We start from the raw sequence: 24,812 nt of genomic DNA, 5'->3' as shown, positions 1-24,812 counted from the left end.
GTACTAGCCAAAGCAATATACTTCCCTTTTGTCCAGGCTTTTACAACTGCTTTGCATTTGACATATTACAGAGAAGTGGCTCCCTCCACACTCTTGGACTCCAAAAGTGTTGGCCCTCTCTTGCCTCTGAAGAAAACAAATTAACTTTGTCTTGCAATAAACTTATATATCTTATTTAATTCTCACAATAACCCTGAGAAGTTCACTCCCTAGGAAGGGAGATAGCTTGATAGAGTAGAAAGAGTACATGCTCTAGAGTCAGAGGGTGTGGGTTCCAATCCCACTTCTGATGCTTAATTAAGTCACTTAAATTATTTGGGCCAGTTTTCTTCTACTTAAAATATGGGGGCTACCAACTGGATGACCTCTGGTGTTCTTTCAGGATTAAAATCTGTGATATATCTACATCTTTGGGTCTACCTTATTGACCACTTGAATTCTGGTCTTTGCAGTCCTTGCCTTTGCTCTGTGGATATTGCTTTTGGAACTGGATGATGAACTCCTGAATACTTGTCATTTATGTGACCCACAATTAACATATTCTTTAATTCCTTAAAGGTACCTTTCCCAGCCTCAATGTTAACCAAGATCATAGGTGACAATGCCCATCTTGATAACTGATCATCAAGGAGGAGGCAATCTTTACCAGTCATTCTTCCCCGACTCTTAAGACCAGGTTTCTGGACATTATGAAAATCATCTTGATTCTGTTAGGTTCTTAGTGGAAAGATACAATTTGGAGTTGTTGAGAGAGCCTAATAAGAAGGTAAGGGAAGAGAAAAACCCACAGAGAGGGAATTGAGGAGGAAGAGGAAGGGAACAAGTATATTTTAAAGCACCTTTTAAGTGCCAGGGACTGTATCAAGGGCTTTACAAATATCTCAAAACAGATGTCTAAAATAAAAACAAAATTCAACTTTCATCCTTCACTCCAGTTTTTAAACAAAATGAAATAGATATCATTATATTCGGTCTACATGACCAATGAAGCTCTTTATGGATTCGAGTCTTTGATCCAAAGTCTTGACTCTAACTAAGCTGGGTGTACCTAGATAAACCACTTAACCTCTTAATATCCCATGAATCAATCTCAGATTATAAATTACAGAAGAGTTGCTGATCTGCATGGGTGGAAGGAGCTCACACTGTGTCTGCCCCACAACAACTAAATCATAGGTCCCGAGGGGAGAAAAAAAGCATGTATACTCAATGCTTGGTCTTATAGTCTTAGGCAAGTCCTTCTATACAGCTGAGGGAAATATGTATTATTTGAAGTTATTATTACATATGTGGCTCAGAAATGAGCTGAGAAAAGGTATTGTAGTGAACTCATATTTGTTCTTACCTCCTCTTGGGACTCTGCCTGCACTGCTTTAATGATGAATCTTGGTTTTTCTTCAGAATAATTCTTCCCAAAGGCCTCTTTTCCCATGGGGTATGTGTCATGGGGGGATGTCTGTGTGTGTGTTTGTGTGAAAGAGAGAGGGGAGAGAGAGAGAGAGAGAGAGAGAGAGAGAGAGAGAGAGAGAGAGAGAGAGAGAGAAAGAGAGAGAGAGAGAGAGAGATAGAGAGAGAGAGAGAGAGAGATAGAGAGAGAGAGAGAGAGAGAGGATAGAGGTGTGGAAACCAGAAGGAGGGAAGTCAGCTAAAAGAAACAAATCATAGCCCACCTCCCCCCATCTCATTTCACCACAAACTAAATAAGTGGGTAAGTAACATTTGCAAGTTGGATAAAAAGCCTAAACAACTTAGCCAACTTGGCCAAGGAAAAATCAAACCCTCCCTTCTCAAAAAATAAAAATGAAATAGTTAAGCTTTTGGTGGGTTCATTTCAGGATTTTTTTTCTTACCTCAGACTCAAAACAACAACCCCTCCACCCAATACTCCAATTCCCTGATTTCATTTCACACTCAAAGCAGAGCCCAGAATTGCTTCCAGTCCCTTCAGAGAAGCAGCACCCTCAACACCAGAAACACACCCCGTACCACAGCAACTTATTAATGCCTAGGAAGGATTTATAACCCCAAAATGAAAGACATTTCCGATCTGCTGACTGATTCTAATGTGGTATTTATTTATTTAATTTTTTGGGGTCCAAAAAGACTTGGCCTTTTCTTTACCCCCAGGATCCCAGGTCTAATTTGTTTTGATTTAAACAATGACAGCTAATTTTTTTTCTTATTAAAGGGTGGCAGGGAAGGAATGGAGGAAGTAGGGAGGGGAACTCTCACAGCCCATGTGAAAACCAAAATGCATAGTCTTTGTGCACTTAGGAAACTGTAAGAATATCTTTAGCTCTAGACTGGGCCCCCACAGGGCTTTACTGATGCCTGGTCAATTTTTTTTATTGCTACTGAATAAAGTGTTCTTGACATAAGTATTTGACCTCTGACCCTAGCAAGATTCTCTCTTGGTGGTCATCAGAAAATAAATCCTCCTACAAGTCAGTTTCTTTTAAATGATGTATTATCTGCTATTGGGCCAGAAAAGTCAGAGGAACACACAGGGTCGTTGATAGTAAATAGCACTTCAGATTTAGAAGTAATCTGATTTCATTCAGTGGAGCTGAAGGGTCTTTTGAACATGTGAGCCTACAAGGTGAATAGACAGATCAGTCACTTTTTAAGAGAGCTGATGTGGACCTGTGTGCACAATACTGTCATTCTCAGGAAGCCCACTTTTAAGAAGAGTGTACTCCCTTTTGCAATTTTTAAATAGTCCCCTGATTTTTAGGGATTACTTCCAATTAGAGATGATTGCTCATGAATATCTGTGCCAATATACAGTGTTATTACCCCATCCCTTCCTCTGGTACTTTCCACAGGAGCACAATAATCTGTTCACAGATTTTCTAGATATGGCAGAAATCATTACTATCAACATCATCATCATCATCATAGCTAAAATTTATAATGTGCTTTAAGTTTTATGAGCTTTATGTTAACTCATTTGATCTGCAAAACAACCCAGCAAGATAATATTCATCATTATCCCCTCAACTCCTTTTGTAGATAAGGAAAGAGACAGAGAAGTAAAGAGACTTCCCCAGGACACAAATCAATAAGTGTCTGATGCTAGATTCAAACTCAGGTCTACCTGATGCCAAGGGTCCAGCACTCCTATGCAACTGCCCTCTCCACAAATTCACAACATTAAGAAGACTCTTCAGAAAGAGGTATTATCTCTCATCTTATTCTGCTTCTTCCTTTGGTTTAAAATTAAATACCCACTATAGGCTTTTAAAAAACTACGGTAGTTTTTAAATTACTTCTAAAAATAATTTCTCTTCTTCCCTCCCTTGCCTCTTCGGAGGTCTGGTTATTATAAGAGCACCATACAAAGAAATATCAGGTGCATGCAATAACAGGGTCTGCTATTATTCCCCCCTCAAAGTTCATTCATTCTTTCTGAGATTTTATTTCTTTGAAATTTCACAGGATTGTGGTAAACTGAATGAAAAATCCCTAGTTTTGAGATGTAGACTGACACTCCTACCTACCTATTCTGCAAAATCCATGTATGTATGTATGTATTGATTTTTTTCTTTCAATGGAGAACCTTCTTCACTGAATTTTAGAGAGATACAGTTTTAAATAGTTGGTAAGTACAAGAATAATACTGTTAATAGTCATTAGTTATGGTGCTACTATTATTTGCTTTTTTGATTGTCCTCAAAAATCTTAAAACCCCACTGGGGGATGGGAGAAATGTCTTTATGTAAATGTTTAATAAATGATTGTTAATTGATTATATATTTTTATATGTGTGTCTATCGTCTCTCCTGATAGAATATAAGATCCTTGAGGACAAGATCTGGCTCATAAATGCTGGTTGACTAATTGTTTTCAAGAATCTCACTACTTTATTGGAGGAGAGGGAAAAGTGTCTCTCTTAAAAAATACTTTCCAAATATTTTAAGTCACCATGTATTCTTCCATGTGGTTAATTGATTATATATCTGTATATGTGTGTCTATCATCTCTCCTGATAGAATATATGATCCTTGAGGGCAAGATCTGGTTGACTAATTGTTTCCAAGAATCTCATACTTTATTGGAAGAGAGGGGAAAATGTCTCTCTTAAAAAAATACTTTCCATATAATTTAAGTCACCGTGTATTCTTCCATGTGGTTAATTGATTATATATTTTTATATGTGTGTCTATCATCTCTCCTGATAGAATATATGATCCTTGAGGGCAAGATCTGGTTCATAAATGCTGGTTGACATTGTTTTCAAGAATCTTACTATTTTATTGGAGGAGAGGGAAAAGCGTCTCTCTTAAAAAATATTTTCCAAATAATTTAAGTCATGATATATTTTTCCATGACCATTTGTTGTTTCTACTGATAGAATGTAAGTTATTTAGGGGCAGAGACTAGTTCATTTTTTGACTTTATATTGGATGCGGGGGGTCACACATAACAAATACTAAATAAATATTTGTTGATTGATTTTACTCAAGGAGCTTGCAAGGGTAGGTAGAAGGGAGAGTGGACCTTACAAGCCATTTCAGTTCTTAGGACCAAGACACAGTAATGGAATAGCTCTGGCCCCCCAATAGACTTGGCACCAAGAGTTTTTCCTTGGAATCCTACAGTGCAATTATGAATTCAATAAGTTGCCTATGGAAACCATAAGTAGTCCCTTATCTCTGGTCCACAGCACATGTGAAAGTCCAGTCCCACCAAGCCTTTTTTCCACCCCCATCCCCTACTGAAACACACTCTACTCGGGGGGTCTGGTTTGTACAGTCTGTGCAAGCGTCTGAGTAGTTATAGGAATATGTCAACTAACAATATTCCGTGTCACGGCTGAGCGGAGAGAATCTGACGGAGAAGCTCTTGCCATGGGGCAAGCTAAGAAGATAGATTGTTTTGACTGATGTTCAATTTGGTTTATTGCTGGGCTGCTGCTGACAGGGCTGCAAGCAGCTCACCTCCCGGAGAGATAGGCATGCAGGCCATTCTTAAATTTCATAAATCGCCTGAGAACATAGCCAGTGGGCTGACCTTTCATGGGGAGAGAGCTCAGAGCACACAGCATAATTTAACACCAGCAAGTCGAATGGTGTCCAGCACAATTTAACACTCCTTAACCTTCGCCTCATTAGACATCTGTCCCATCATTTATCTTTCTGTTTATTTTCCAAGTGATATATTATTGGTAATAACTAAGGAATGGGCACCGATGCTGCGCCACGGAGCTGCTGTAACCCGCTGTTGTGCGAAGCAGACAGCCCTCTAGGCACAGTGATTGCCCTGTCTGTCCACTTTCCTTAAGATTAAAGAAGATCACGAAACCAGGGACTTGCCTAGGACCCGTTGCTGGATAGAAGTCCTTTCCTTCTGCCTGGACATCTCTGAGTACCTTTACCCCAGCAACTCCAGCCATCAGACGAAATACCTGGCTCTGTTCACCCTAATAACACCTAATAATAATATCAACAGCAGCTGATAACTACAGACAAAAAAAAACACAAAAAAACAAACAAAAAAAGGAAACAGCAGATGTTCATTTTTGTCTACGTCCAAACTTCAGTCTCACTCAAACTCATGGCATAATCATTCATCTATCAATTGTTTTCTCACTTATTTATTATACCTTTCTCCTGCGAAGAAGTGATTAAATGCCAAGGAATCAATTTATGATTGGTGGTTTTGATTAGATTCTTGGCTTTTTCTGGAAATGGTGCACTTCTGCCTAGAAAAAACAAATAAGACTGAGACAGCGAAATATTTTCATTTTTTTCCCCATTCCAAAACTAACAATCATGGATCTGGTGATAAGGGCTCTCTTGATCCAAAGCAATACTGCTGAAGTATTTCTAAGAAAATGGGTCACTACAGACACATCAGAGATGTGTCTTTGGATTGTATCCATTGCAAAGAAAATCCTTGCAGTAGTGCTGATGTAGGTCGTGTATGGTGTCCCGACCGTGTAATCTTAATTGTATCCCAAGAATAAGAAAGGTAGAGTAATTTATAAGTCCAGAAGGAGTCATAAGAGTGAGGAAGGCATTCAATGTCTGTTTATAAAACATATATGGAAATATTCACGATATAATGGTTAGAATAACATGAAAATGGAGACCACATTTTTCTAAACAGAAGAGCAATCTTTTTGTTTTAAATCCATCATCACATAAAACATTATGAAATTTTAAGCAATAACATTTTAGTAAATGGCATTATTATTGTTAGTGAAAAGTAGACTGAAACAGTTAGGAGACCATTGGCTGACCCAAGTCATTTTCTATAAGAAAGAAATCAATGCAACATACCTACAATGGCTTCAACCTGTGCTCAATATAACCAAATTATTTGGATTATACAGGGCTTCTTTCAAGTAGAAGAACTACCTGAAAAGGTAGCCAGACAACTTTTTTTTCTAAAACTCCTGGACTGAATGCCTTCACCAACAGCCATCCTGGCAGGCACAATGGTACCAATCAAGCCTATGCCAAACATTTGACCATTCAGAAGCAATAATGTTGAGAATACACATTAAGCTATCCCGGGCACCATAAATTGGATAATTAAGATAGTCTTGTCTTCCAGTTAATTCCCTAAGTAGTCATCTGGGCAAATTCCCACAACTATACGCAGTCCTTTTTCACTGCTGGGTCTGATTTGGAGGTGCAGTATTTATTCAGGATCCAATTTCAGAACAAAGCTTTAGAAGCCCCACTGTTAGTGCACCATTTGTAACAGGATGTGACTGGATCAGTTATGCCAAACCCTGCATAACAGGGTTGGTGTCTCAAATAAACAATTTTGTCTCTGCCAGGTCTCCCTCTCCAGCAGTGAGCATTCTAGGTGTTGGACTCCACAAATTGTGAGGAATGGTGTTACATTTGGATCTTGACAGACTGAGCTGCTGAGAGCCATGAGCATACATGGTATCTAATAGCTTTCTTTGGTTTGAGCCTTAGGTAAGATGTAAGCAAATTCTTTGCTCAGTATTTCTTTCAAAGTGGGTCCCAAATTTCCTCTAACTTCTGAATTTCGAATCAGTTTTTCCCTTACTAAACCCACCCAAAGACATAATAACAGGATATCTAAATTTAAGCACTTTTTGTTGTTATCAAGTTTTACATATTTTATAGGTATAGAAGTTGTTTGTTTAAAACTCTTAGGTTCTGTCTTAGTATTAATTCTAAGAAGAATGGCAAGGGAAAGGCAATTGGGATTAAGTGACTTGCCCTGGGGTCACACAACTAGAAAGTGTATGAGGTCAGATTTGAACCCAGGTTCTCCTGACTCCAGACTGGCACTCAATCAACTGCACTACTTAGGTACCCTATGTTTGTTTTTTAAGAGAAAAAAATTAAGTTTCTGAATATATTTTGTAATAGATAAACTAATATCTTATTTTGACCCACTTTCTACTAAAAGGTACTAAGTATTTATTCAGAATTTTATCTCAAGAGTAAGAAATTTATTACCTTCAAAAACTAATCATCTTAGGGGCAGCTGGGTAGCTCAGTGGATTGAGAGCCAGGCCTAGAGATGGGAGGTCCTAGGTTCAAATCTCGCTTAGACACTTCCCCGCTGTGTGACCCTGGGCAAGTCACTTGACCCCCATTGCCTACCCTTACCATTCTTCCACCTATAAGTCAATACACAGAAGTTAAGGGTTTAAAATTAAAAAACAAACAAAAAAACAAACAAAAAAAAACTAATCATCTTAATTTTAGGTCAGAAGTTACAAAAAAGAGTCTAAGAAACTGATTTGTTTTCTAATATGTTGATGGCTATATTTCAATATAATAATTTACTTTTTAAATATATGTATACGTGCATGCATGTATACATGTATTTATATATAATTTGACAGTTGGGTAGTATGATGCCTAAAATATTAGACCTGAAGTAAGGAAGACCTGTGTCTAGTTTAATTTCCTTATCTCTAAAATGAAGATTAAAAATATCATCCACTTCCTGAAGTTGTTGAGAGGATAAAATGAAATAAATATAAAGTACTTGGCAAGTCCTAATGCACTCTGTAAATGCTAGCAACTGTTATTATCACTTTATATCTTTAAAGACAATATCTTTCACATGAATGCAGATTGGGTCCAGGACACAAAAAAGTTAAAAATCTTTGTTTTAAGTTTCATATATTGTACAGATGGTGAAGAGACTCTGAAGCCTCTTCCAGTTTTAGTGATTTAGCACCCTAAACTTGTGATAAAGCACCATATAAATGTAAGGGTTAAAATTAATACCCAATAACTCCAATTATTAATTTTATAAAGTGTAAGGGTTAAATTAGGAGTTTTGACAAAATAAGAGAGCAGCTTTTAATAATTTAAGTTTTAATGAGAATATAGTAGACTTGTAAATTAATATTATCCCTTTAAGCCGGGGAAAAGAAAACTTCTAACAGCTTTTAACAATTAATGATTTAGTTTAGTTAAACTAGAGATAGTAAAAGAATATAGTAAAATGAATATAGTAAAGGAGAGAAATATAGGAAGGAAGTAGAGAAAGAAAATTTCCTTTTGCTACCTCACTTCCTGTCTCTATGGTTCCTCCTTCCTGTCTCTATGGTTTCTACTTCCTATCATTGTGGGCTTGTTAATTTCTCACATTTTTATGTTAAGAGAACCTCCAGATCTCCCATTAAATTTAAAAAAGAATAAAGAATTCCATTTTACAGAACAAATTAAGGCAAGTTTCACACCAAGTTTCTCTGAATAGAAAGCTAGTATTTTTGCCACTGAATGATAGTGTATACAAACAGATAACTTTCTCCAGACAATGCACAAGTATGACATTGGAAAAATCACTTAATTTCTCTGTTTTAGATTACTTATCTGAAGAATAAGAATTTTTGAGTAAGTGGTTTTAAGCTTCTAAATTAATACAGGGGGCAACTAAATGATGTCGTAGATAAGGTACCAGGCCAGAAGTCAGGAAGACTCATCTTTCTGAGCTCAAATCTGACCTCAGACACTTACTATCTCTGTGTCCCTGGGTAAGCCAGGTAATATTGTTTGCCTCAGTTTCCTCATCTGTACAATGAGCCAGAGGAGGAAATGGCAAACCACACCAGTATCTTTGCCAAGAAAACGTCAAATGGGATTACAAAAAAATCAGACACTGTTGAAAGGACTCAATGACAATACAACAACAAATTAGGATTAATCAGTATAAGAAAGAAAAGACCTCTTCATGAGAATTTATAGATATCATAATTCAGTTGCTTCCAGGTACGAAAGGCAGCTCTCCGGTAGGTAAAACTATGATTGAAGAGTGTATGTCATCATTGACAAGCTCTTCAACTCTTCTCTGCTACTAGTAAACTATTTCTGCTCCTAAGGAAAAGTCATTTAGTAAATCAACTCCTCGTTGTTCTCCCTGCTTTAGCCCCTCTGCAAAACCAGCCTTCACACAGCTGCCAGTTATTTTCCTACCATAAATGTCTGACCGTGTGACTCTTATACTCAGCAAATGCCTGATTACATTTTGGTTTGCCCCATATATAAAAGTCCTTTTTTCTGATCCTGAAGCCACTTTACATTCTGGACTCCTCTTACCCTTCCAGCCTTTTCCAACTCTTTTGAAGTCATTCTCTATGTCCAATAAATTGTTATCCTTGCTGTTCCTACATATGATACTTCAAATCCAGTCTTTATTCTGTTGCAAAAGTCGCCTCCTATACCTGAAATGTACTTTCTCTTACCCTCCATCTCCTGGAATCCCTGGCTTGCTTTATATTTTAGTTCATGCCACCTTCTCCACAAGTACTGTTTTATTCCCCCTAGATGCTATTCCCTTCCCCCTAAGGTTACTTTATATAAATTATGTATGTTTTATATTATATATATGTATATATAGTGTAAACATACATATAAATAAATAGAAATTTATATATAAATATAACAATTATATTTACATAATATATAATATAAAATAGATACAAAATTCATGTATATGTATATTAACATTTTTCCTTCCCCTAGAACGTAAGCTCCCTGAGGGCACTGACTTTTATTTTTGTTTTTGTGCATCAGTACCTAGAACAACTCAGTTTATAGTGGTCACATAATAGATTATAACATAATATATATAATATAATACATTGATTGAATTTAACAAACTGTATTAGAATGAGAACATTATAACAAATAAAAACATTATCCACAAGAACTTATACATAATATTTATCAACAAAAGTTTAAGAAAAAGACTTTAATAAATGTTTCACAGCAAATATTCATAATATCAAAATTACATGGAATGAAAAACTAAATCAAAACCAAATGGGAATGGGACAAGATATATATCATCATTATTCTTCTTGCTACAAGTTATCCCCAAAATAGTTTTCATGTGGGACCCTAAGTTTACATTGCATCCCCAATTTATAGAAGTGTTTCAGGCCGAACCATAAGCAGAAAAATTCCTTTGCTTCCTTGCATTCTTGTTTAGACTAAAGAAAGAATGGGCTTGGACTTCAAAGGCTAATGATAAGAAAGATCCTTGAGAGAATTATCTTCCTTGGATCATCACCTAGGTTTTGAGATGGACACAGAGATACACCTTCAGACAATGCTTTGATACCATTAGGTTGTATCTAAGACATTTATTTGTCCCCTAAACTATGAGGGTCACCCCCTGTGTCTTCAGGATGGCTCCAAGCAGATGACAAATTACCCCTCCTTGTGCCCGAGTGAATACACTCCTGAAGTCACATATCACCTGTGGTAAAGAGTATAAAGACCCCAGAATTGATATCCTCAAGGAGGCAGTTTTCCATCTATACTGTCCTCCCAGTCAAATTCTACATAAATTCAAAATGAATACATTTCTCTTTTTATTTCTAAGCTAAGGTTTGGAGTCTTGCATTCTTGCAAAGGGAACCCAGAGGGTTCACCTCAAGCCCTCCACAACATTTTCAGTGAGTATCCAGAAGTGAACTTTCATTCCATTACAGTGATAACTTGGTTTTCTGTGATAATCTTTCTGAAAACAACCCACAAAATCCCAAACTGATGAAATCTGAGGTAATTATTTCCATTTTAATCAATGTAATCCAATTAATTTATTCTAGACACTCCAAAATACTTCCCCAAAACACATTTTGTAGAGAATGAATATAGTGTTTAATACTAAAAACAGTAAGACATTAGCATAAAATGAATATAATAGAATAATGTAAAGAATAAATGAGTACCTGAGAAGAACCTAGACTATCGAGAAGTACCATGTGGCTGCCTACTTTTTGGCTCTCCTCAGCAGCAATGACTCCACTAACTCTAAGGACCTGAAAAAGATCCTAGACAGCATTGGTATGGAGGCAGATGAGGAGCAGCTCAAAGTCATCAGCAAATTCAGCACAAAAACACTGAAAAGCAATGCAATTGTTTAAATAGACAACTTGGGTGATGCTCACACAAAGAGAAACAATGATTGCACTGAGCAGGAGAAGGCATAGGTTGCTCTTTGTTTTTGCAAAATTAGCATCAAGGTCAAGTGGGCTCACCAACAAAATCTGAGGCAGCCAACAAAAACCGAGAGAAAATTTTACCTGGAAAAAGCAATGAAAATCAAAACCAACTATAATCGATGATAATGAAAACTGAGGTATCACTGTACCCATTCCTTTACAAAAAGCATTCATTTTATCTCTCTGTACAATGGTGCTTTTCTTTGTCCTTTGTTTTCAAAGAGGACCAGAGACATTATGGGGTAAAGTCTCTTTTGAGTATGAATTATATTCAAGTGAGATAGAATTGCAGTCATCAGCCTATCTTCCTTTTCCAAAGTCACTGAAGTCCAGTGGCAATATAAAAGTCAGGATGACTGGTGATGGCCTGGGGTGCAGGGCATCCTTGTAATATCTTTGACCAAATTCTAAGCACTCCACAGCACCTCCATGACGTCCATGGCCCATTGGAGCAATCATCTAACCATGATGGGGGAAAATCATCCCATGCTTAGAGTAGATATTGGCTAATTCACTGAGTTCTCTCAGTTATCCTTAATCTAGTTTAGCTGGCCTGCTGAGACAGTTTGACCAAGCTGTTGCCAATGCCTAGGCTACATACAGCTTCTTGAAGCTACAGGTAAGAGATGAGGGAAATGTAGAAACAAAAGATGGATGAGCATCTCTGAAAAGGATTCAGCAAGCCCTCACACCAGAGGAGCTAGTCCTCCCTGAATACATCATTCACTGTACTAGCTAGAACATTAAATATAAACATAAAAAATAAAAGGCAGCACAGATTAGTGGATAGAGAGCTGGTCTGGAACATAGAAATACCAAGGTTCATGTCCTAATTGACAAATACTATCTTTGTGATCCTAGGACAAGTCACCTAATTTTCTCAGTGCTTTGTGCATCTCTAAAGGTTTTCAAATAGCAAAGAAGGTACCAATCTCAAAGAAGCTGTTTCTTCATCTGGGAACTCCAAACATTACCAAAATCATAGTAATAATCTTTATCCTCTTATAGAAATATAACAATTTCTGGAATAGCACAAGGGATAGAGCTGGAGTCAAAAGGACCTGGGTTCAAGTGTAGGCTCAGAAACTTTTCATCTGTATGACTCTGGGCAAGTCACTTAACCCCATTTGCTTATACCTTGCTCTTCTGTCTTAGAGTTGTTACTAGGAAAGAAAATAAGGATTAAGAAAAGGGAAATGAGTTAGCAAATTCTTTTTGGACAGTTTCTCTCTGACTTCCATAAAAAATACGGGAAGAATAAAGGAATAATAATGATGATATTATATAAAGGTTTAGAGTTTTGTAAAACACTTTATATACACTGCCCCATTTGGCTTTTATGGTTCTTCAAGGCAGGTATTATAATCCTCATTTCATAGATGATGAGATTGAGTCTCAGAGAGGTTAAATGACTTGCCCATACATCACATAACTACTAAGTGTCAAAGCCAGGATTAAAACTCAAATCTTCCAGATGTCTAGCTTTTCATACTGTACCAAGCTGCCTTATTGTCCCATTTGGAGACACCTGGATCCCAGATGGAAATCCCTAACCCACAATTACTTATGAGATGATATATTTTCATGTGGCCTATAACTATTTCTCAAGTCTCATCATTATGAAATCCCTGAAGATAGCCGTAGTGGTTGGTGACTTCCTGTGTATGGTTATGGAGGTGAACATATGCTGACCTGACATGACTTATTGGGAGGTGTTTTGTTTTGAAGAAGTGTGCATCCAAGATGTGAGGGACAGCTTGCCAAAACTCATGACATCCCATTTCCATGACCCAATTTTGTGGGTTAATCTGGGAATGTTTGATACAGCCCCAAACTTGCAATGCATCATTATTTAATCAGTATGCTCCCTCTTTACCACTACAGCTTAGAACTTCTAGGATACCTCAAAATTCTGCTCAAGTGGCCTCTTCCATGTAAAGACTTATTCTAATCCCTCCCAGCTGATGATGTTTTCTCTAGCCTCTAATTTGCCCTGTATTTATTTTGTAAAAATATTTTTATACAGAAGTGAGATAATCCCTGTCTTCATGGAGCTTATGTTCTATTCATGAATTTGAAGTGCTTTATGGAGACTGGACACACCAATATTTTCATATTTTTCCCCCAACCAAATGGCTTCAGTTTGCAAGAAAAGAGCTGACATCAGCATATGACATCGGACTACATAAATTATATTTTAAAAATTGGTTATGTCTTTAGGAATGTGGCTTATGAAAACAGAACAAATGGAAATCAATCAGTACTGAAACAAACAAGAAAATATAGAGGTCATGCTCTGAAAGAGTGCCTTTTCTAAAACATGAAACCAGCATAAAATAAACATATATGAGTTGTGTAGAGTAGATAAAAGGTAATTCCAGACATAAAGGCACTCTGGCAGGACGAGGAAAGAGAGGATTTGAGTTGAATCTTGAAGGAAGCCAAGGAAATCAAGAGACAGAGGTCATTCCAGGCATGGGAGACAACTGAGAGACAATGTGCCCTGTGGGAGGAACAGGAAAGGGGCTAGATTGGCTGGATCATAGTATCTAGAGAGGGAAGAAAAGTGCAAGATTGTGAAGGTAGGAAGTAGTCTGATTATTAAGAGGTTTAAATGACAGAAGAGTTGTATTTGAAGCAGGATAGGGGGTAAGAGGGAGCCATTGGACTGTAATGAGCAGGAGGGTAAAATTGTCAGTCACAGACTTTAGGAACATCCTGACGACAGACAATCATACACCAATAGCAACAGAAGGCTATCACAGTGATCCATGAGAGATGACAAGGGCCTGAACAAGAGTTGTGACTATATGAGTAGAGTGAAGAGAGCATATATTAGAAATCTTATGAAGGAATAAATCATAAGATTTGGCAAGAGATTGAATATGTGAAGTGAGTGTGAAGGAGGAACAGAGGATGTTACCAAGGTTGTGAACTGAGGTGACTTAGTGGATGGTGATATCCTCAATGGGAACAGGAAACTTGGGAAGAGAAAATGGTTAGGGGAAATGAAAATGAATTCTGTTTTAGACGTGATGAATATCAAGAAGTCCAAGGGCAGTTGGTGACGGGAAACTGGAAGAGGGAATAGATCTGGACATATGGGTTGTGCTCAAGCCAACTCTCAGAGATTCTTGTTAAAGTTTAAGTGAGAGAATTTATACCTCACTAATTAGCAATCTACAAATCAAGGCTTCATTTATTTTTATTGACTAGACCTAGTGTAGGAATGCCTATACTAGGAAACTCTTAATATTACAAATTAAATTGAAAAATGGATGTATCTACCTTTTCCCCTCTAGAGAGACCAGTTGTTATAATCATTTGTGTTGCTATTTGTGTTGCTATATTAAGGTTGGTAAAATGCTTTAGAGCCATTATTTGAGCCTTGAACTCTCAGAATATCACCTTATCGTTTTCAATAAGTAAGACTTGAAATCCGCAGTAAAGATGGTAGTGACATAGAGTGCCATTGAGATGCTAAAAGAAAGACAGGAAGAGTGAAAAGGTACTATTAAGAGAAGAGGAGTAAAAAAAGATTGAGGAGGAAAAGAATGGTTGCTTTATGGCAGTGAGGGCATATTTGAGATTAAAAACATAAATTCATAGTGAGGAGATAGACAAGTCTAGAGCAATAATAATTGCCCTAGCTGCAAGGGCAAGTAAAGGACAGGGATTGATAAAAAAAAATCCATAGTCTCTGGGACCTCAGCCTAGGGGATTCCTGACTAGCCATTGTGTAGACTCTGAAAATAATACCAAAAAGGAAAGTAAGGGAAAAAAGGAACCTAAAATATAACTGGGGCAGGATTTGGGGTATGGGATGAGGAGTGAGGTCAGAAAGAACAGTAATGTTGTTGCACTTAGAAACCCAACACAGCTGGAGTTTTAAGAAATAAACTAGAGGAAAATTCATCTTTGCAGAAAAACATCACCAGTCCTTCCTCTTGTTTGCATTTGAGTACATTGTGTCCATTTGGTTATTATTCTTGCTGCTTCTTGATCAGAATGAGGATTGGCAAGAAAAATATCATTATTCCTCCAAAAGGTCTGTTTTTATGGCACTTCAGTCTCTGATGGAATTAGGAAGTAGCAGGAGTCACTGGTTTGGGGTGTGACTGAGGAGAGGGGGAAGCCTCCTGATAGAATTATCACTTGAGCTAAATTCCACAAATCTGGAAAAGTGCAGATGAATGTAAAGATAAGGTGTGTTAACTTTTAGGGGTTATTATTCAAATTTAACCTTTAAACTTGTTGAAGTTTGTTTATTAACAGTGCAAACTGATCACTAGACTCTAAGGTTGCATTCTGGGGATTACATTCTGGGGAATCCAACAGTTTATTGTGTATCGAGTATCATTCATCCTCAGTCCCTCAGGTTTCATAACACCTGAACAATAACTCAAATGTAACTTAGCTTCTTGTCTCAATTTCATTGAGTCATATGTAGACATATAGATATAGATGCATCATATATACATTTATATTTATAATAAAAATGAAGAATATACCAAATTATGTTGTTTCTTAAACATACTGGTTGGTTGGTCGGTCATAGTCCTGCCTACCCAAAGAGGACCAGATGTGATATCTTTCGATTCACTCATTAATTGTATTTGAATGAAGTCAGAGTTGCACAAAGTCATCAGCCTCACTCTTCCCTCCAGCCATTGAAGTGAAGTGGCAGGACAAAAGTCAAGAAGACTGGCGATGGCCCAGAATGCAGTGGATAACCTTGGCATCTTGGATGTCTGACCGAGCTCTTTGCTTACGGTGTTTGTTTCAGCCCCTTTCAGGGCTGGTGGAATTAATTGTTCTTATCTGCCCATTCTGCCAGAGGAAGTCTTCATCTGCTTGGGGTAGACGCTCCCCTACAACTCACCAAAGGTTTTAAGTCCTGTCAGTTACCCTCAACCTGGTTTAGCCCATCTACAGAGAATGGTTTTACTGGGATATGACTGTTGGACATACTACAGTTTCTCAGAGCCACCTATGAGATATGGATGGCAAGAGGACACCAAAGGAGGAGAACATCGCTAAAAGAGCTCAGCATGCCCTTCTCCCAGAGGCACTAATCTTCCCTGAACACCCTATTGACTCCATAAACATACAAGCAAATGAAGAAAGGAATGTATGCTTGTATGTGTGCTTGTATGTGCATATGTGTGTTTTATGACCCAAAGTTTTCCCTCAAAGTATCATTCCAACACATACAAAATATGAGTAAGGATAGCACTTTCATTAAAAAGCATCCTAATATCAGAACCAGTTTTTCTTTTTATACTAATGACATTTAGTACAGAAACCTGCCAAAACACATTCATTTAAAAATAATTTTCAACTGCTGTTGGCACACCATGCATTTAACAAATACAAGACTGCCATTAACAGCATAACCTAGAGGGTGCCATATATAACAAAGACAAAGGAAAGAGCATCATGCTGCCCTGACATTGGCATCTAGGGTGGGTGACCTAGAGTATGCTGGCTCAGATTGATGTCATTGTTTATAATCTAATGCAGAACAACAAGAAAGTTTCTGCATGTATTGACATCAAGCACTCTAGGATGAATGTTGTTGTTTTTAATCAATGATGTAAGGTTTCCTCAGAACACATATGAAGTGCTAATCCTGTGAGGTATGGCACTTCTCCTAAAGACTGAGAAAAGCAGCTGAGATAGCTATGTCAATGAAATATTCCATTTTAATGGCTAAATTTTAAAAGGAGGAATTTAGTCCTTTTTCTTGAATGTTCATTAATTATTTGAATTATTTGAAGAGTGTCAGATCTCTGTGGTAAGTGAATAAGTACTTGACATGCGTTATCTCATGATGTCCAGCACAACATAAAAAAATCTGCTTAAGCAATATACATGAAAAGGAAGAGGATCAACAAAAAGCAATCAAGGGACCTTCCAAAACAAGAAGGGAAGGGAAAGGGAAGAAAATATAATATGCATTTATTAAGCACCTGCTATTTGTCACAAACTTTTTCCCTCAAAATAGTCTTGTACTGTTTCAGTTCAGGCTCCTGGTGCTCTTAGGGGATGAATTCCACACCACCTATAAACTGTCCTCTTTGACATAACCCTCTTTCTCTTCAATGTACTGCCCCTATTCCCTTACATCTCTGATCCCCAAGCACAAACACAACTCACACTCAACTGAATTTGCCCCAGACACAAAATTCCTTGCTATGGCTCAGAACACTAACGTCCAGATTAGTTAAATGACTTGGCCACAATCCCAAAGCTAGCTAGTAATTGCCAAATTCTAAGTCTAGTGCTTTTAATATTATACTACATTAGAGTTATGGCTAAGAAAGGTCCATATGTAGTTTCATTTTTTACTTGAAAAATAAAAATAAAGGACATTAAAGGCCAATTTCCCTGAATACAGTCTTAAAATTCAACTACAGACTTTACACACATGATAAGCAGTGTTGGTGATAGGGTTCTGGATTTCTTTTTATTCTTAGAATTATACTTATCAGCCCTTTCCCTTGTTTTCTACCTTCTACATATGGCAACAGGCAGTCACATAATTCATTAATTTGGTCAAATGGCATGTAATTTTGACAAGAAATAGTGCTGCCCTCAGGCTAACAACCCAGTGGCTATATTAAAAGGCAATCAATGATATGCATAGTCTTTTCCCAACGGTCAGTCTCCTTCACTGATTACCAGATGGTGCTCCAACTATATGGGAGGAACCTCTTCGTTCCTTCCAATATCCTACTCTTCCCAACCCCCATACCTGTCAGTTGATATTGTAGTCAAACCCAGGTTTTATATTAATATGGATATATAACTAGTAATATTTTAGAACTGCCAAAATAGGACATCTCCCTCATTTCTGATCCAAGACAGTCACAACCGACATACTTTTAGAATTTTTTTAATCTCAGCCACAAGAAGTATGAATGATCTTTTCAGTCCATCATTAAAAACTTTCTGTGTTTTATTCCTTATTTCCAAAGGCCCAAACCCTAGAACCTATATATAAGGAAATAAGACATTTCTTCAGATTTTAAGCTACTAACAATGTCCCTCACTCAATTATGTCATCAGGTTATTTAAGAAACTTTCCAACTCTCTTTTAAGAAAATCCTCCATAATTTTGACTACATTAAACTAAAAAGGTTTTGTACAGAAAAAAACAATGCTACCAAAATTAGAAGGGAAAAAACAAATTTGGAAAAAATCTTTATAACAAAAAACTCAGATAAAGGTCTAATCACTCAAATACACAAGGACCTAAATCAATTGTACAAAAAATCAAGCCATCCCCCAATCGATAAATGGGCAAGGGACATGAATAGGTAATTCTCAGATAAAGAAATCAAAACTATCAATAAGCACATGAGAAAGTGTTCTAAATCTCTAATAATTAGAGAAATGCAAATCAAAACAACTCTGAGGCATCACCTCACACCTAGCCGATTGGCTAAAATGACAGCAGGGGAGAGTAATGAATGTTGGAGAGGATGTGGCAAAATTAGGACATTAATGCATTGCTGGAGGAGTTGTGAACTGATCCAGCCATTCTGGATAGCAATTTGGAACTATGCTCGAAGGGCTTTAAAGACTATTTGCCCTTTGATCCACCATAACACTGCTTGGATTATACCCCAAAGAAATAATAAGGAAATAGACTTGTACAAAAATATTTATAGCCGCCCTCTTTGTGGTGGCAAAAAATTGGAAAATAAGAGAATGTCCTTAGATTGGGGAATGGCTGAACAAATTGTGGTATCTGTTAGTGATGGAATACTACTGTGCTCAAAGGAATAAAGAACTGGAGGAATTCCATGTGAACTGGAATGACCTCCAGGAATTGATGCAGAGTGAAAGGAGCAGATCCAGGAGAACATTGTACACAGAGACTGATACACTGTGGTACAACCAAACATAATGGACCTCTCTACTAGCAGCAATGCAAGGATCCAGAACAAGGCTGAGGGACTTATAAGAAAGAAAACTAGCCATATTCAGAGGAAGAACTGTGGGAGGAGAAAGACAGAAGAAAAACACCTGCTTGAACACATGGGTTGATGGGGATATTATTAGGGACATAGACACTAAAGGATAATTCTAGCCCAACTAAACAATAATATGGAATTAGGTCTTGATCAATGATATGTGTAAAACCCAGTGGAATTGTGCATTGGCTAAGGGGGGTTAGGGAGAATTGTGGGAGAGGGAAAGAACATGAAATATGTAACTAGGAGAAAATATTCAAAATAAAAAATAATTAAAAAAAAAAAGAAAATCTTACAATTTGACCAGAATTTTTCCCTGAGTTTCCTTCTTAGAATATTCTAAGCAGAGTCTAAAATTTAGTGTATACCAATATCCTTATTAATGTCATTCATCCAAGCAATTAACATTTCTTAAGCACCAACTATATATGCTTGAAATTATACTACATGCTAGATATAGAAAAAAAATATATAAAAAAGAACAAATAATACCAGTCTTGGCCCTCAGGTATCTTACAATCTAATGGGGAAAATGACAGGCATACAAATAAATACAAAATAAAATATCTGTATATTATACATACATACATATGTATAACAAATACAAAATTGGCAGACAAAAAACACTAAAATTAAGAAGGATTAAGGAAGACCTTCTGAGGAAGATGGGATGTTCTAGGGATTTAAAAGAAACCAGGAAAGACCCTAGAATTAAGAGCAGTTGGGGGAAGGCTTCTTGTAAAAAGGAGAGTTTTCTAGACATAGGCAATATCAAGAGAAAAGGCACAGAGCCACGAGAGGGAGTGTTATTTTCATGGAATAGCCAAGGGATCAGGGTCTCTGGATTAAAGTAATTATTGAGGAGGTAGGAGTAAGAAGACTGGAAAGGTAGAAGGGGGCTACATTATAAAAGACATTGAATGCCAAAGAGCCTGCAGAGAGGTCAAAGAGAATGAGGACTGGGAAAAGGTCATTTGATTGGGCAACTGAAAGATAATTAGTAACTTTAGGAATATCAGTTTTAGTAGAATGATCATGTCAGAAGCCAGATATTGTTGGTCATAAACCCTTAATTCATTTTTAAAAATTTTAAGCAAAGCACTGACTGTATGCATACTATGAAAAAGTTCATGTGGCTGCTGAATAGATTATTTTATAATAATTTAGGTGCATAACTTACAAGTCAAGCATCATAAAATAGTGGATATAATTCTGGCCTTTAGAGCTTGGGATATCTGGGTTCAAGTCCTAACATTACTTGTGGACCACGGGAACAAATAACTTAATCTCCTGTAGCCCTAGGCACTTATGTTTTCTAGCTACAAATTATAAGCAAATTGATTATTTGTAACCATAGAGGATATTTCCAGATAGGTGGTTCTCTCTACTGTTGAAATCACCACACCATAATAATAGCAGATACATCAAAAGTAATTCCATCTGCCTCTGCAATAGTCTCTAGAATACTAAACATAAAAAAATTAAATATCAGACTATCTTTATCTGAGCTACACTGAACAATACCACCTCTGACATTTACTCTTTGAATAACCGTAGGCAAGTCACAAACTTCCTTGGGCTTCAGTTTCCTCTCTGCAAAATGAAAAGTCAGAATAGATGGCCTCTAAGATGGTTATAAAAGAAATTGATCCAGGAGAGATGGAAGGTAATTAAGATGACCAAGAATGAAATTCTGGAGGTAGTAAAAACCATAACAAAATTCATTTGGAATAAGAGGTCAAGAACATCAAAAAAGTTAATGATAAAAGGGCAAAAGAAGGAGGTATAGTAGTAATGGATTTAAAACTATTAAATAGTAGTAATTTGACTATCTGTTACTGGGTAAGACATAGAAAGGTAGATCAATGGAATAGAACAGAGAGCAAACAATAGTTAAAAATCATAGTAATCTTGTATTTGACAAAAGTAAAGATCCAAGTTTAGGTTTTAAAAATTCACTATTTGGCAAAAATTGTTGGGAAAACTGGAAAACAGTTTGGTGGAAATTTAGGTATAGATCAATATTTTCTACTAGTAAGATAAGATGCATGACCTAGGCCTAAAGGGAGATATCATAAGCAAATTAAAAGATCAGGAAAAATGTTACCTATAAGATTTATGGATAAGAGAAGAATTTGTGAATAAATAAGAAATAAAAAGCACTGTAATGTGCAAAATGGATAATTTTGATTACATTGAATTAAAAAGATTTTGTACAAATAAAAGTAATGTAGCTGATATTAAAAGGAAAGCATAAAATTGGGGGTATAAGTTTTATAGAAGTTATGTAATATAAATATCTCATATCTAAGATATATAGAAAGCTTCATCAAATTTATAAGAATATGAGCCATTCCCCAATGGAGAAATTATTAAAAAAAACATGGACAGCTTTTGGATGAAGAAATAAAGGACATATAGAGTCATATTTTAAAGTGATCTAAATCATTACTGATTACAGAAATGCAAATCAAAACAATTTTGAAATATCTGACACCTATCATATTGGCTAAAGGAATAAAAGGTCAAAATGACAAGTGCTAAGGGAGAGACTATTAAGAAAACTCTTACTTCATTCCACTGGGGTATCATTAAAGTATGCTATAACCAATGTAGACTGAAAGAGAAAATAGATAAATTTAGAGAGAGATCATAAATCTGAAAGAGAGGCATTATATAGTAATAATTCAAGACTGGGTTTTTTTTAAATTTCTACACTGGTATGCTCTCTGACTCTCTATCTTTATCTGTATCTGTCTCTCTATATCTATCCCTCTCTTTCTCTTTCTCTAATTAATAACTTCTTGACTTGCTTAACCTGCCTTAGTAATGATATCCTTCTGAAGGATGGATGAACCAATAAAATGAAATTCTATTCTGCATCTTAATTTCACTAATAGGAAGGGATTGGTTGCTGGGGTGAAAATGATATGTACTCTGGGTGAAAGTAATCACTTCTTCCTAAATTTTGTGATATAGAAATAGATAATATAAACATAATCTTACATGGACCCTAGATTTTAGGAGATCAGATTTCCAAGGAGAAAAACTGTCAGAAGAATCCCATGGATTAAAATACCATAGAAAAAGTCAGTACAAAGGAGATGAAAGATGATCAAAATGATCAAGAATTAAATTCTGAACCCCCCCAAAAGGAAACAATGTAAATAAGAAGAAAAATGATGGGAGAAAACCTCAGAGGGACATGATAACTGAATTCAAATGTTTGAAGGGTTGGCATGTGGAAAAGAGATTGCATTTACTCTCTTTGGCTCCACAGGCTAGATCTAGGAAAAATGGCTGGAAGTTACAAAGAGGAAAATTTGGATTAGATATTATGAAAAAAACTCTATGCAGAGATTAAATGACAGATATAAGAAAATGTATACTCCTTCCCTGGATATTAGCATCAAAATGGATGCTTACACTATATATGAGAATATATATATATATATATACACACATATATATCACTTGAAAATATAGATGCATTTAAAAATATATGTGTTTTTATGTATGTGGAAAGAGAGACAGAGAGACAGAAAGAGAGACAGAGAGAAACAGAGACAAAGAGAGACAAAGAGAGAGAAAGAAAGAGAGAGACAGAGAAACTCACTAAGGTGAGAAATGATTCCCAAAAGATTTCTTCCAGATACTGTGTACCTTAAAATGTCTACGATCTTGTCAATATTTATTCCCTCCATAGTTGACATTTAAATAATGTTTTATCAATTTTAAGCTCTTTATTATTTTGCTTGATTGTTTTAGTAACACTACATGGTAGATAACTGAGATATTCTATATTTAAGGAAAAGAAGGCAGAGAAGTCAAATTACTTGACAATGATTTTATAACTAGTTCATGTCGGAGATATGATACAAGCCTAGGACTTTCTGAATGTAAGTTCAACACCGTCCATTATATCATCCTGCCTCAATTCATACAGATTCCAACTTATCGGTGCCTTCTTATTCTATGAGATTCTTTCCCATATTCTCCTATAGATTCTCTGCCAATGATTTACCCATGATACTGGAAGGCAGCTAAGTTTTTTTTTTATATTTCTGAGTATCACTGTAGATTCTTTTGTTATTTCTCACTCTTGCTATATGAAGAGTTATGCTTCCTTTTCCAATCATACATTTCTTTGATAATAATTAATGGAAATATTCTTCAAGGTACTTGTACCTAGCATGGATTGCCTTTTGAGGTACCTGTAATTTTGATACTTTGAAGAGCATTATACTTCAGCATCCATAACCATGCAACATTGTTTAAAAGAATATTTGTGTTTAAAAGATAAGTTTCTAAAATGTTTTCCACCACCAGAGAAAGAACTTATGGAATCTAAATGCAGATCAAAGTATACCATTTTTTACTTTATTTTCTCCAAGTGGTTTTTTTTAATAATATGAGTGTTCCACAACATGACAAATTTGGAAATATGTATTACATGATAGTACATGGATAACCTATATTATATCCCAGGAAGGGAGGGTGGGAAGGAAGAATTTGGAACTCAAAATGTGAGAAAATGATTTTTTAATTATTCATATAACTGGAGAAAAATAAAATACTATTGAAAAAATAAAATGGAGAGAGAAGTTCAGCTAAATAAAAGGAAGAGTTGAAAAGTATTCGTAAGCACATGAAGGAATGTTCCAAATCAATAATAATGAGAAAAATATAAACTAAAAATTCCTGAGGTTACATATCATAGATTGAAAATTGGTAAAGATGACAAAAATGGAAATAAACAGTGTTGGATGTTTGTGAAATAATAGACATGCTTATACATTGTTGGCAGAGCTGTGAAATGGTACAACCATTTCAGAAAGAGTTTTGGAATTATGAAAATAAAATTACTAAAATATTTATACTCTTTGGGGGGAAAATTGAAAATCTTTATTGCGTTTTCATAATTAACTAAAAGGTTATGGGGAAAGCTTGTTATTCCCATTTCTACCTCTGTCATGAATTCCAAATTACTGAAACTTCTGATTATCAACCCCATATTTGCCCCTATTGTTGGGCTTTCCTAAGGGAGCTTTTTTTTTTATCTTTTTTTCCCCCAGAACCAGTTCTTCCACTTCAATTCCTGGCTACCATCTCCAAACCATACTACCATATAGTCAATAACCTTGACACCTTACTATCCTTTTCAGTTTCCTTTAGGTCTTTTTTGTACTAGAATTTAAGGTTTCTATGATAAATGTTGGAGGGGATATGGCAAAAATTAGGATGCTAATGCATTCCTGGCAGAGTTGTGAAATGATCCAACCATTCTGGAAGGCAAAATGGAATCATGTCCAAAGGGCTTTAAAAGAATACATGCCTTTTTATCCAATACTACTGCTGGGTTTGTACCCCAA

The sequence above is a fragment of the Gracilinanus agilis genome, chromosome 4, assembly GCF_016433145.1.
Source record: "Gracilinanus agilis isolate LMUSP501 chromosome 4, AgileGrace, whole genome shotgun sequence".
Lineage (NCBI taxonomy): Eukaryota > Metazoa > Chordata > Mammalia > Didelphimorphia > Didelphidae > Gracilinanus > Gracilinanus agilis.
Note: the sequence above shows the minus strand (reverse complement) of the source record.